Below are 15410 nucleotides of genomic sequence, written 5' to 3' on the forward strand. Positions count from 1 at the left end.
AAGCCTAGTTTATTCAGCCTCTCCTCATAGCTCAATCCCCTCAACTCCGGCATCAGCCTAGTAAACCTCCTCTGCACTCCCTCCAAGGCCAAAATATCTTTGCACAGGTGCGGCGCCCAAAACTGCACACAGTACTCCAGCTGCGGCCTCACCAATGCCCTATACAGCTGCAGCAAGACCTCCCTACTTTTATATTCAATCCCTCTCGCTATGAAGGCCAGCATCCCATTCGCCTTCCTGACCACCTGCATTCGCTGACATCTTCAAACTGTCCTTACATCTTCAAGACAATGACCACCGTCCTTGTACCAAAGAAAAGCCAGGCAGTGTGCCTTAATGACTATCACCCGATGGCTCTGACTTCCAACTTTATGAAGAGCTTCAAAAGGTTAGTCATGGCATGAACCATTTCCAGCCTCCCAGGCTGCCTGAGATCCACTACAGTTTGCCTGTCACTGCAACAGCTCCACAGCAGACACTGAACCCTGGAACACCAAGATAACAACGATTTATCTATTTATTGACTACCAGTTCAGCCTTCAACACCATTATCCTTACAAAACATCTTCAAACTCCATGGCCTGGGGCTCAACTCCTCCCTCTGTGACTGGATTCTAGATTTCCTAACCCACAGACTGTAGTCAGTAAGGATAAGCAACAACACCTCCTCTCAAGATTATCTTTGACACCAGTGCCCCACAAGGCTGTATCCTCAGCCCCTTACTCTACTTTTACACTTATGAGTATGTGGACAAATTTTGCTTCAACTCCATTTTGAAGTTTGCTGATAGCACTACTGGTCGAATTTCAAACAATGATGAGCTGGAGTACAGGAATGAGATAAAGAATCTAGTGAAATAGTGCGATGACAATAATCTCTCCCTCAATGTCAATAAAACAAAGATGATAGTCATTGACTTCAGGAAGCATAATGGAGGACATGCCAATGTCTAGATGAAGTGGAAATGATTGCGAGCTTCAGGTTTCCAGATGTCTAGATCACCAGCAGCCTGTCCTGATCACTCCATGCCAATGCCATAGTTAAGAAAGTCCACCAATGCCTCTACTTTCTCAGGCTAAGGAAATTTGGCATGTCTGCTATGACTCTCACTAATTTTTACAGATGCGCTAATGTGAATGTGGCATGGTCAATCACTCAAGCCAACTTCCTATTCGTTGTCTCCATCTACAGTTCTCGCTGCCTCAGAAAAGCAGCCAGTATAATCAGGGACTCCTTCCCCCCCCGGACATACATTCTTCCAGCCTCTTCCATCAGGAAAAAGATACAGAAGTCTGAGCTCACATATCAACTGACTCAGCAACAGCTTCTTCTCTGCTGCCATCAGGCTTTTGAAAGGACCTACGATATATTAAGTTGATCATTCTCTACATCCTAGTTATGATTGTAACACTATATTCTGCTCCCTCTCCTTTCTTTGTCCCCTATGTACTCTATGAACAATATGTTTTATCTGTGCAGTGTGCAAGAAACAATACTTTTCACTGTATAGCAATGATAAATCAATTTCAAATTCAAAGTCATGATTCTTTGAGGCCAGATCCTTTCTCACAAATGTCCTTAAATCTAGGTACAGTCGTGACACTAATGTTGCCGACATTGCACTCAGCACTAATGTTCCTTTGTTACCCGCTGAAACATTGCATCCCAGATGACATATACAGCAAAAAGGACAGCCTTTAGAACAATTTTCTAGCCCTGAAGGGTGCTATTTTAGATGTTGCCTCCACTGACAAAAATTGAAAGTAGTATTTAATCCATTTAGGCATAGAAATACAAAGATAAATTGCCACCGTTCTGTTAAGTAAATATAGGGAGAAGCTCTAGTAATTTGACAAATGTGCTCCCGCTTTATAATTAGAAAGCTCCAAGTCACTTCCTGTGTCAATGTTTTTTGTACCATCTGTAATGTTCATTGGCAAAAGCATCAGATCAGCAATATTTACAGAACTCTCTGCAAAGCCCTGGAATGAAAACCAACTACACGGTGGCTGAAAAACCATTAGGTTTGCTTCAAAATGCATCTAATTATGAGGCAGAGCTTAATGGGGACATAGAATTTCTCTTCACATGGGGGGGGTACATGCTGTAACTCCTTATCTTGGCTGAAGTCCCCTGAGAGAAAGGTTTTTTCTCCGCAAAGTGGGAAATAATATGGAAAGGCAGCTCTCCACATCCTCCCTCCCCCACTCCACTTCACTTTGTTGAATTGTATCATAACTAGGGGGAACCAAATTATTTCTCTGTTTAATGGTTGGCACAGTGACACACTGGTTAGCACTGCTGCCTCACAGCGCCAGGGATCCGGGTTCGATTCCGGGCTTGGGTCATTATTTGTGCAGAGTTTGCACGTTCTACTCATGCCCGTGTGGGTTTCCTCTGGGTGCTCCGGTTTCCTCCCACAGTCCGAAAGACATGCTGGTTGGGTGCATAGCCCCAATTCTCCCTCAGTGTACCTGAATGGAATGTGGCGACTAGGGGATTTTCACAGTAACTTCATTGCAGTGTGAATGTAAGCCTTCTTGTGACACTAATAACTTTCACTTTTTTAAATTTTAAACTCTTACAATAGTCAGAGGTGTTCAAAAAGTTCAAATTACTGTGTGTTGGGGGGGAAGGTGTGGCGAAGTTTTCCCACCTTGTCCACCATGGGAATCATCGTGGGCAGAGTGGACGAGGGGGTGGGGGGGGGGGGGGGAGGGGGGGGGAGGTGGTGGTGGGAGGGAGGTGGGGTTAGAGACCATGCAAAGGTGTGTTGACCCTGGATGGGATTTTTCAATTTTGGAGTCAACGTGGCTGGAAAACCTTTTGAGGAATCAACCCATCAAGTCGTAGATTTAAGCTAATTAGCATTATCGCTTGCTGCAAATGTCGGCGTCGTGGGAAACTTTCCTCCTTTTGCGTCAAGTCAAGCGAATGACTTGTCCCTTCAGAAACAAATTTGTGCAATTGTACATTTAACTAGTGACAAAGCCATTGCAATCTGAACAGTGTCTCAACATTGGATGTCAACTAGGCTGATGTTTACACAAAGGAGATTACCTGATAATCAAGCAGGCAATGCAACAAGATGAAACTAATTCACTGCTCATCAATGACCTACTGTGAAATCTTTAATATTTTAAGTTAAGTCAATATGGCTCGAAGCTGAAATCGTTTTTTAAAATTATTTTTAAATTGCATAGCTTTTTTGTGTGGGGGGGAGTGTGGGAATACAGCTAAAAATCCAATCAGGGTCAGGCCTTTCTTTAAAAAAGAAGGTCAACATCAAATTGTATGTTGCAGAACAGTAATCTTCAATCGTGCCAAACTTAAATAGCTGTTTGTAACAATCAACTACCTGAGGCAAGGTTAGTCAATCAGCGGTAACACTGAGGTATAATTGGAATGAAAACATGAGGCATTGTGAGTCACAACAAGGATTATAAACCCAGCAGAGTGACAGGAAGCCCTCCTTAGGCCCAATAATGGTAGACCAGGGCAGCAAATTACAGAGATTGCTTCAGGACATAATTTTTGGACCCCCGAATGATTGAACATATGTGAGAGGGGGAAGGTTTGGAGCATTATGGAATTGAAAAGTCAGAAGATAATGGACACATTCAAGCATTGGAATGACGGGGGAAGGCAAGAAATGAGTGCAAAAGAGTAATGCTTGGAACAGGTCTCCCCACCCATGGGAACATGGGCACAGGAGTAAATCATTCACCCGCCCTCTCCTTGTTGCGTCTGTTCTAATGGCTTTATACAAAAGCAAAGTAATGCTGATGTTGGCTGCACTAAAGGCTGAAAAATGCTGGAACTACTCAGCAGATGTGGAGAAAGGAACTGAGTTTCGGGTCGATTATCTTTCAGAATAATTGGATGGTTTGACTGTTCAGTTGCAGTTCTGGGTGTTTAATCTCTGGCCTGGGTTGGAGTGAGGGGGAAACATGGCGTGTGGTAATTTCATCTCTGGATAGATAAGCACAATGACAAGGAATTTTCTTGAATCCCACACCAGATGATCCAGCCTTGAAACAAATCCAAGTGTCAATTGAAAACATCAGGGTGGTATGAGGAATATTCTAATGTAACCACATTTAGCCTGAGATTGTTGAACTGAATAGATCATTCTCACTGTTTGAGTCATCTTCCATAGTCACTAGAATCACAGGGTGGGATTTTGTGGTCTTGCTTGGGTGAGACCGGAAATTCCCGCCAAAGTCAATGGAGGTTTCTATTATCGGACACTCGCCCGCACCGATTCCGTCGTGTATGAGGTGGTAGCGCTCTGGCCATAGAATCGCTACACTGCAGAGAAAGGCCATCCAGCCCATTGAGCTTGCACCGACTCTCTGGAGGAGCATCCCAACCAGGCCCTCCCCTCTGCCTTATTCCCATAATCCTGCTCATTTATCATGGCTATTCCCCCCGACCTGCACATCTTTGCAGACTAAGGAGCAATTTAGCATGGCCGATGCACCTAACCCGCACATCTTTGGAGTGTGGGAGGAAACTGGAGCACCCAGAGGAAACCCACGCAGACGCTGGGAGATCTTGCAAACGCCACACAGACACTGACCCCTGAGGCCGGAATCGAACCTGGATCCCTGATGCAGTGAGGCAGCAGTGCTAACCACTATGCCGCCGCCGCCCACTCTTTCTACATTGATGGTGATGAGATAGTTGCCCGCCTTCAGTGAACTGGACATAGTCTGAAAAACTGGAGATCAATCAACTGCCTCATTGAGACAAAAGCTGGACAGAAAGCTGCACTGAGCTGCATGCAATAGAGACATCTGCACTTCATTTCCTTATTCACAGTATCAGTGACTCAATATGATGGCAATCTGGGGCAAGTCCGGAAGAAAATAGAATGAGAAACCACAAACTGGCCCAGAATCTCTGACATGGCAGAGATTGTGGGAGAACCTCAGCTTTCCTTTTGCTGATTAATCAAAAAAAAAACTGCAGGCCAAATACCCTTGTGTTATTCAAAATTATACAATTGAGATTGGCAAGCAATTTATCTTTATAAATGGAATGAGCTTACTCAAGTAGCGTACCAATCTATATAACTGGGAGTTAGGAAATTACAGCGCCTTTCCTATTCAAATGAATTAAAAAAGATCCTCAGTAATGACCTGAAGAGTTGGTGCTGGGTTTTAATAGGTAGGAGTGCCTGGTTTGTTTTCCAGGACTGTCAGTTATATCAATGTTGTCTGTGACTTGCAAAGCAGGTCAGAATAAATGAGTGCCCACATGTGCAGCACTGGCTGGCTCCTCAGAAGCTTCACAGGCATTGCGGTTACAGCACCCACAGATCATCGCGACATGTTTATTAACAATAATGTGCCACTGGTGCGCAACCCTAAGAAGATCCTCACTCAGGTGAAAACTTGTTTCCCAGATGGCTGCCGTGGTATTTTCACCCTGAAGCGGTCAGCCCCTGTAGACGCAGGTGGAGTCAGGCTGCTCACATCCTGCTCTTGACTATTGAGTTGTTTGTCCTCTTGGTTTTGAACTCACTGAGGTCACCACAGAAGCTGTTCTTCCTCCATCTGCAGCCTCCAGGCACAAGGCAACATGTTGGTTAATGAGTGGCGAGGCCACAGTGTGAGACATGGAAAGGGCTTTGAGTGTCCTCCCCACAGCCATATCTGCTTGTGTCATGATCCCTCTCATAGTCTTAGCCACACTTCCCTGCTACCATTGTGCTGTGGGAAACACTTTGCCACGGGTGAGTAAGGTGCTGAAGAGTGGATATCAGTCATCCAAATAAAAGTGACAGCTAGAGCATTAAGGCCCATTCTATCAAATCTCTCATTATCAGACACTTGTGCCAGGAATCAATTCAGTACACCACTCTAAGGCAAATGTGTCCTTCCTTAGGGATCAAAACTGTACACAGTGTTCCAAGTGCACTCAAAACAAAGCCCTATACAATTGCAGCAAGACTTCTTTACTCTTGTACTCTGTCCACCTTGCAGTAAAGGCCAGCATGCAAAAATAACAACAATTTGCATTTTATAGCAACTTTAATGCAATAAAACTTCCAAAGGCACTGCTCAAAGCTTTTTGGCACCCTGAGCAAATTTTAGGAAGAATGACCAAATGTTTGGTCAGCAAGGCAGGTTTGAGGGAATGTCTTAAAGGAGCTAAGTGAGACAAAGAGGTGGAAAGGCTTAGGGGGAATTCTAGCGTTTAGGTCTGAGGCAATTGAAAGTGCTACCACCAATAGTGGAGAAATTAAAAATGAGGATGTTCAAGAGTCCAGGATGGCACAGTGGTTAGCACTGCTGCCTCACAACACCAGGAGCTTGGGTTCGACTCCCAGCTTGGGTCACTGTCTTTGTGGAATTTGCATGTTCTCTCCATATCTGCTTGAGTTCCCTCTGGGTGCTCCGGTTTCTTCCCACAGTCCAAAAATGTGCAGGTTAGGTTGATTGGCCATGCCAAATTGCCCCTTAGTGTCAGGGGGATTAGCAGGGTAAATATGTGGGGTTACAGGGATAGGGCCTGAGTGGGATTGTTGTTGGTGCAGGCTCAATGGACTGAATGGCCTCCTTCTGTAGGGATTCTAGATGAGCAATGATATATTGATAATGTGTAGAAGGTGTTTTTTTTAAATTGAGACAGACTGTACCTGAGTGAGCACAGGAGTTATAGATGCATTTGATGCGAGTTAGGAGATGGGCAGCAGAATTTTGGATCACCTCCAGGGTAGAATGTGGGAGGATGCCCAGGAGTACATCAGAATGGTTAGTAACAAAGGCATGAAGAAGGGTTTCAACAACAGTTGAGCTGAGGCAGGGGCAATGATAGGTAAGATTACCGTGGACTGTCTTAGTAACCGTAGGAGTATGTGACCGAAAGCTCACCTCCTGATCAAAAATGACACCCAGGTTATAAACGGCCTTACTCAACTTCAGATGGTTGCCAGGGAGAGAAACAAAATGGTGATGAATGGGCAGAATTTGTGCTGGGAACAGTGGACAATGGCTTTAGCCTTCTCAAGATTTAACTGAAGAAAATTTCTGTTTATCAAGTACTGAATGCCAAATTATCAGGCTGAAGATATAGAGGCAGTGGAGGGATTGAGAGATGTGGTAGTGACTGGTAGATCGATGTCACCAGCGCTGTAATAATTCTTATTCACCAGTTAAGGGAAAAATAACAACACATTTCTTTATAACTGAAAACTATATAGAGGTTTGCAGCTTTGTGGATGCAGCCTGAACGTAGAAGAAAGGATCGTCCAGAAAGACACAGACCATTTGAGAGAGCAATAGTTGTCCCAGCAGCCAGTACTGTCAATCAGAGCTATGTTGCCAGCTGGGAATGTTGTCAACTATCCAAGAACTGAACTCCCTGGTCATCCTGTTATAGGTACAACCATCGTCTCAATGGAAACAGATGGGCCTGAGATGTCTGTGCTTGAAGAGACACCTGAGTCTGTGGTTTCTACTGGCAGCAACCCAGAAGCAGTTGCTGGCCCTCCCACAGTCCAAAGATACTGTGGAGCCCAGCTGAGGTGCTTCGCCACGCCGCTAGGAATCAGACGCCAACTGGGCGATTTAATTTCTAATGGACTGGGTTCATGTTCAGTTATCTGAGACTGTGTAAATTGAGTATTGACACTTGTGAAAGGGAAGCGTTGTGGTGATAGTCCCTTTAAGAATCAATCTAAAGAGTAAGGGTCACATGACCCAGAGAACCAATCAGGTGGCAGGATAGGGGATCACCCTGGTAAGCTTGCTGACTGATTTTCTCTTCTAAATCTTCTTGGTTTATTTGTGATTTTATTTGCTTCCTGTTTCATTAATACATCTTTGTTTTTGGCACAATTGCTGACTGCAGATCCTGCCCTAACTGGTGAACGGGACCATTTTGCCTGCTTCATAATCCTTTTCAGTGCTCACCGTTTCCAATGCTGTTTCCAACACTTGCTTAAAACTTCCGTTGAATCATTATTCACCCTGCAGACTAACCTATCCTGCAGCATATCATTCAAAATGACTCTAAAGTCACAGTGCTCCAAGGTTTGCTTCAACTGGTAAGATAGGTCACATTGGTTAGCACTGCTGCCTCGTAGCTCCAGGGACTCAGGTTCAATTCCCAGCTCGGGTCATTGCCTGTGTGGAGTTTGCACATTCTCCACATGTCTGCGTGGGTTTCCTCCCGGTGCTCCGGTTTCCCCCCACACTCCAAAGATGTGTGAGAGGGAAGAAGGTTGAAAGGGAAGAGGATTGATAGGAGTATAGCCCTGGGCCCTCCAACTAGGGGATCCTGGGTTTCTGCAGTCCATCTGATAACCCCCTCCCTGTGGGCGACACACCTTCAGCCCCTGGCACTGTGGAGGGAAACAGTCAAACATCTGTGCTGCCCAAAAACAGGCCTGGACCCTCAAGTTCCCAGCCCCCCAGAAGTTGCCCGCCAAGGTCACCTCAGGCAAAAGAGAATGGAAGTCATTAGGCTACATCAAACTCAACTGGGGGTACACCTAGAAGTACTGGGAGATCGAGAAACCACAGGCACTTAGTGAGCATAGGTGAATATTAGCTATAGTGTAGATAGGCCACCACTTTGTTTGAAATAAATTTCACTTTGTTCACCCACAGAGTTCCCATGCTGTCTGTTCATGCCACCAAGCTTGGAGGTACCACAGTACTCACTTGATGCCTCATTCCTGTGGAGTGTGAGAATGACAGTGTAATGCCCCTCCCACCCTCCTGCCAGCCCCCACTAAGGAAGGGCACTCCCTCAACTGCTATATGGAACCCAGGAAGAAAGACATGAGAAGCGCTGCCTGCATACCGACCTTAACAACCCATTTAGAGAAAGGGGAAGTAAGATCCTGAAGTGCTCCCTCCTGACCCCTCTTCCCAAAATGGAGATTCTGGGAACCCATTTGCAACCCTGAGTTGACCGTATCTGTGTCCCCTGTGTCCTCGCCCTTCTCTGGTGCCCCCTGAGCAGTGCCCATTGTGGAGAGGGTTGGCGCTCACCTCCGAAATCCGCTTCAGAGGTGAAGGTACCTGGTTCACGCTTCCACCAACCTGTTTCAAATGGCACTGGAGTGATGTCATGCCAGGCCCTGCTGTATATCCGGTGAGGGAGTGAAGTCCCAGAGTGAGTGCTCATGAATGACACATTAATGTATTAAATTGAGCTTACTGCAGTCCTGTGATATGTTTCACACCACTCCGCCTGCAAGGAGCTAGATAGATAGGAACTTGGAAACCCTCTGGTTTTAAGCACACACCACTATTCCTGCAGGTGGAGAGTGCAGACTCAAAATCACCCTCAATGTTTCAGGTCTGCCGCTATCCTGCCAGGTCTACTGAGTATTTCTAACACTTCTTGCATTTATGCCAAGAACCACTTTTCTTGTGCAGCAACTTTTCATATGGCTCTTTACTGAATTATTTTCGGAAGTCCAAGTATAGCACAATAAGTTTATGATCACTCTTTCCCAGGGGGTTCCTTTGCTATGAGATTAGAAATTGACCCTGTCTTGTTACACAAAGCCACGTCCAAAATAATCTCTTCCATGGTTTGTTCCATGCTGTATTGTTCAAGGAAACTATCCCAAACACCTTTCATGAACTCATCCTCTAAACTATGTTTGTCAATTTGGTTTGACCAGGCTGGATGAAGATTAAAATTTCCTAATGGTATTGCCTTGTCTCTGTTACAGGCTCCTCTTAATATTTCAATAGTGTCTGTCCAATTGTATCGGGGGTCCATAACCTAAACTCACCTGCAATTTCCCACCTTTCTTCTTTCTTATCTCCACCCATATTGATTTGACTTATTGCCCCTCTGAGCCAGGAGGGAGGATGTAACAATTTTAATCAGGCAATTAAGGTTAGCCTGCTTGAATGTGAACTCCCTGCAAAAAGGCTTGCCACTTACAGATCCAGGCAGTGGGCAATCTATGGTTCGTTCAACCTGACTGTCTGCCCCTCTACCACGGCTATATTCATGGCAAGGTGTCCCTGGAAAGGGAGCATGCACTGTCTGAGCACCGTTGATGCCTTCTGTGCCCGCTGGGCACCACAGGGACCGGTGTGTATTATTGACCCCCTTAATCACATTTTAATTTGATGTTTTAAGTTTCCTTTCTGCTTTGTCTTTTGTTTTGGGCAGTTTTTAGGGAGCTGCCCCTTTTGAATTGTCCCTCAGTTAGTTTGAGTTTGTTTATTTGGTTGGACACAAAAAGATGTCCCTGCTAAATTGATGGGCCAATCAGGGAGCCCTGTTCTCTGTACTTAAACAGATGTGTCAGTTCCTCTGGCACTCCAGATGTGGACTGCGTACCGGGGGCACTCTGTATAGTGTTGTAAATAAAGGAATTTTGGCGAAGGGACTTTCACCTCTGAGTACTTATTACCGAGGATTTCAGCATCACTTCTGCCACTTTGCCGAGGTGAATTCACTCAGCTCGGACATGGATTTTCCTAATCTGAATGGCTCAGCTGATTATTTAGGGAACTCATCGAGCTGCTGAGATCACATGTATCCTTCTCTTCATTGCTGAGTTGTAACCCATTGCAATTGGGCAGGACGACTCTCCAAGTTGCTGAAATTGGGTCTCCTACAGCTGTGATGGAAAGGTAGATAGTAGAGGCCAGAAACTTGCTAGGCATTGGAATGACTTCATCTGAGACCTTTTTTTTTACCTCGAACTTCAAATGGCTCCAAACTAGCATAGCCAGAGGGAATGTGCGATGCTGGGGAAGACACAACAATTCAAAAAAAGGGATGGGGTAACTGACTGAAGTTTATGGCATTTGTGGGAACAGTGCTTACAGTTACTTTGGTTTCACAGTTTAAACAAAAACAGCTTAAATTGATTTACTTAAATCCAAACATACCAAATAGATGCTGCAGACAGAGTATTTCATGGAGGTCTGTGTGTAATACTTTATTTTCTTTTCATTTTAACTGAGTGAGTACAAGTTTAGAAATAGAAACCATATTACCTCCCCACAGTGAAGTTTTTAATTAAATACCAATTTGATTTTTTGATTCCAATAGTACATTATCACAAATTTAAAATTGGATGATCAGCCATGATCATAGTGAATGAGGGGGGGGGGGGGCGCGGAGGGATTCAGGCTCAAAGGGCTGAATGGCCTGCCTCTGCCCCTATTTTCTATGTTAAAATGTGCTTGAACGGTTGGGTTTTAACTCCTCAGACTGGGTACCTCACAACGTCAGTACTTTGACCAGAAATTGGGGATTGAAAGATTTCCTCCACTCTGCTCACTTTCCTGCTCCAAGGCAATGTTTAGATATCACATTGCCAGTAGTTGACGAATACATAGAAACATAGAAAATAGAAGCAGGAATAGGCCATCCGGCCTTTCGAACTGATCATGGAGGAATTCAGAGTGCTTGAGTAATGGCTGCTACATTATTTGCAATAGCATAGTGTGCTTACGTTCCTGGATTAGCAATCCAGAGAATAATGGCTGAATTTTACCATGGTCTTTGGAATCTTTTTAAAGTTTACTTTATTAGTGTCACAAGTAGGCTTACATTAACACTGTAATGATGTCACTGTGAAAATCCTCCAGTCGCCACACTCCAGCGCCTGTTGAGGTACACTGAGGGAGAATTTAGCATGGCCAATCTGCTTAACCAGCATGTCTTTCGGACTGTGGGAGGAAACTGGAGCACCTGGAGGAAACCCATGTAGACATGGGAAGAACATACAGACTCTACACAGAGAGTAACCCAAGTGGGAATTGAACCCAGGTCCCTGGCACCATGAGGCAGCAGTGCTAACCACAGTGCCAATGTGCCACCCTATTATCCCCAGTCCGGGGGGGTAGTTGGGTTATACTTGCCAGTGGTGGGGCCAGCTGGATGATTTTCTACAGACCACCTCCAAAGTGGCTGCTACTGAACAGTGCTGCTGGCCCAATCAGAATGCTGGAGGCTCTGAAGCCTCTGCAGTGCCCCTGAAAATGGTAAGCCCCACTGAGAGAGGAGATGACCTTGGATCTCCCTTGGAATGGAGATAGCATCAAGCATGTAAGTATAAATCAAAATCTAGGGGACTGAGGGTGGTTGGCCTGATAGGACAGAGGGGAAACCCCTCCTTAGGGATCATAGAATTAAATCATGGAATCCCTACAATGCAGAAGGAGGTCATTTGCACCATTGAACCTGCATCAGCAACAATCCTACCCAAGCCCTATCCCCATAACCCCACATATTTAGCCTGCTAATCCCCCTGACACAAGGGTCAATTTAGCATGGCCAATCAGCCTAACCCGCACATCTTTGGACTGTGGGGGGAAACCGGAGCACCTGGAGGAAACTTACGCAGACATGGGGAGAAAGTGCAAAATCCGCACAGTCACCCAAGAATGGAATTTAACCTGATTCCTGGCACTGTGAGGCAGCAGTGTTAACCCACAGTGCCACAGTGCTACCCCAATCATTGAGATTGCAAAGGCTTCTTGTGCCCACCCCTTCATCTTTGGGCTCAGGAGCTTCCAGTTCTGATGGTTTCCTGAGGTTACCATGGAAAAATATCCTGGCATAAATCAGCTCTTTGTTGGGCCTTTAACTGGATCGGGGATTTGCCATCTCATACCCCATTGCTGGGAAACCTTTCTAACAGTATGGCTAAGTTGGGAGGTGTTCCAAGGTTTCCCCCACCGCACCATCTCCGTTCCTGACACCTGGGGGCAGTGAAGTTAAGTCCTGTGAGTTCAAACCCAATGATGGCTGTTTGATTAAGTCAAGTTAGTTTTAAAAAACCTGGAAGTAAAATACTGGTGTCAGTAAAAGTGACCATGAGTTTATCAAATTGTTATAAAACCCAACTGGTTCACTGATGTCCATTAAGAAAGGGACACTGCTGTCCTTAAGGAAGGAAAACTGTCCTTAAAATAAAGGCAAAATACTGTAGATGTTGGAATCTGAAATAATAACAGAAAATGCTGGAAATCTCAGCAGTCTCACAGCATATGTGGAGAAAAAAGATAGAGCTAATGTTCCAAGTCAGGATAACCTTTTGTCAGAGCTGCTCTAGTGAAGGGTCATCCAGACTTGAAAAACCGTCTTTGTTCTCTCTACAGATGCTGTAAGATCTGCTGAGCTTCTCCAGCATTTTATGTTTTGCTGTCCTTATTTGGTCAGTATGTGATTCCTGAGCCACAGTAACATTGCTGGCTCAGAAACTACTGAACAAGCCAGTCAATGAATGGATAAGAAATGTTGATCTTGTTAGTGACAGGGGATATGAGTGACACCATGCTGGTTTTCTGATCATGATCATGAATTATACTGTAAATGGTAGAACCTTTAGGAGTATTGATGGGCAGAGAGATCTCGTACATGAAAGTGGCATCACAGGTGGATAAAATAGTCAAGAAAGCATGCAGCATGCTTGCATTCATCAGTTGGGGCATTGAGTATAAAAATTGTCAGGTCATGCTGCAGATGTACAGAGCCTTACATAGGCCTCATTTGGAGTATTGTGTGCAATTCTGGTCGCCACTCTACCAGAAGGACATGGAGGCTTTGGAGAGCATACAGAAGAGGTTTGCCAGAATGTTGCCTGGTCTGGAGGTATTAGCTATGAGGAGAGGTTGGATAAACTTGGTTTGTTCTCACTGGAACAACAACGGTTGAGGGGTGACCTGATAGAGGTTACAAGATAATGAGTAGAATGGACAGAGTGGATTGTCAGAAGCTCTTTCCTAGTGTAGAAAAGTCAAGTGGTAGGGGGACACGTTTTTTACACAGATGGTGGTGAATGTCTGGAATGCACTGCCCAGGGAGGTGGTGGGAGCAGGTACGATTGTGGCATTTAAGGGACATTTAGAAAAATACATGAATAGGATGGGAATGGTTGGATACAGATTCTGTAAGTATATACAGGTTTAGTTAAGGCAGCCATAGGCTTGGAGGGCTGAAGGGCCTGTTCCTATGCTGTACTGTTCTTTGTTCTTTGGCTCAATGTTCTCCTCGACATGGGATCATTAAAAGGGAGAATTCAGAGCTGGCAACTATTCAGGTTTGGTGTAGCATCCTGAGGTGTGGATAGCTGAGAATGTCAATGCTGATTCAGAAACCCAATGATCTGAGAATGTTTAGTTGAAAAACGCTACAATGTTTAATTGGGTTATCAACACGTGTTCCAATGTGACAGCTGAAGAAATTCCAAACATATGCATTGGAAATCACGCAGATATAATTGAAGAAATATGTCATAACACAAACAGAGACTTTTTCAAAGAAGAATGAGGTCTTGTGACATTCGTTTTGTGCGTGACATGGAAGCATTGACAAGCGCTTGAGGATTTCACACGTGTTGTAAACTGACTTCACTCCAACATTGACTGATCTCAGTCCCGCAGAAAAGTGGTGTTCAACAGAAATACATCAATGCATCTGAAGTTACTAAAGAATTTGGACAACTTTTGGATAGGTTTCAGTATTGATATTGGTGTTCATTGACAGAGGTGATCTGGGAAGGAAGTGTAGACTAGCTGACTGGCATAAGACTCAGTCTGAGTATCTAAACCAAAAAAGAATAGAAGCTTTACAAAACTTTTGTTTTTAAGTTGTAGAGTTGAAAAATGGACAATGTTGTGAGAGATTCCAATCAAGGAATCGAGCAACTTTTCCTTTTCAGTATGTACTGTAAGCACGAAGCAGTCAATAATGTGGTCAGGTGCGGCATTCGCAATAAAATTCATTCTTTCCTCTTCAGTGATACACCAAAGTGACTGCGACAGGCAAACCTTCCTGCACCATTCTGATGCTTCCATTTCCTGCTTCAGCAAACCCTGCAACCTCTGAGTGAGAATGCCAATTTAATGCCAAATTAGGGGCCATTTTACTCTGTGGACTCGTGGATTGAGAGCGTTCAAGCTCATTACACATGGGACAAACAGTGAGAGGAAGATTCCATTCTACGCTTTGGACTTGGATAAACAAGTAAACAGGCCCAGGTATGAAGGAAGAATGCATTAACCCATTGCACTATCCAAGCTGTCAGGTATATCTGTTTGATAATAAGAAAACCTCTGTGCAAATTGACCCATGAGGAAGAAATGACAATTTTGTGTCGCTTTCTTCCAAACATCTGCATTCAAATCAGCTGCACAAGTTTTTGTAGAAATCCATTCAATCGTGGTATTTATTCAGTGGTAAACCAAAGTTATTCTTTGAGCAATGCAATTATTTTTCAGTATTTAGAAATATGATAAATATTTTTAAATGCTAGTATGTTATTAAACCAAAGCCTTTCCAATGTCCTTCAACAAATTGGAGCTGGAGAGTTTAAAGTTTACTTATTAGTGTCACAAGTAGGCTTACATCAAGACTGCAGTGAAGTTACTGTGAAAATCCCCTAGTCGTCACACTCCGACGCCTGTTT

Source organism: Carcharhinus amblyrhynchos, chromosome 5 (genome assembly GCF_965287045.1).
Source record: "Carcharhinus amblyrhynchos chromosome 5, sCarAmb.v2.hapA, whole genome shotgun sequence".
Lineage (NCBI taxonomy): Eukaryota > Metazoa > Chordata > Chondrichthyes > Carcharhiniformes > Carcharhinidae > Carcharhinus > Carcharhinus amblyrhynchos.